Source organism: Bison bison, unplaced genomic scaffold (genome assembly GCF_000754665.1).
Source record: "Bison bison bison isolate TAMUID 2011002044 unplaced genomic scaffold, Bison_UMD1.0 scf7180017864279, whole genome shotgun sequence".
Taxonomy (NCBI): Eukaryota; Metazoa; Chordata; class Mammalia; order Artiodactyla; family Bovidae; genus Bison; species Bison bison.
The window spans coordinates 3,087,843-3,088,106 of NW_011494851.1; positions in this window are offsets into that span (position 1 = coordinate 3,087,843).

Here is a 264-nt window from a genome sequence, read left to right on the forward strand (position 1 = left end):
ATACAGTGGAAGTGAGAAATAGATTTAAGGGCCTAGATCTGATAGATACAGTGCTTGATGAACTATGGACTGAGCTTCGTGACATTGTACAGCAGACAGTGATCAAGACCATCCCCATGAAAAAGAAATGCAAAAAAGCAAAATGGCTGTCCGGAGAGGCCTTACAAATAGCTGTGAAAAGAAGAGAAGTGAAAAGGAAAAGAGAAAAGGAAAGATATAAGCATCTGAATGCAGAGTTCCAAAGAATAGCAAGAAGAGATAAGA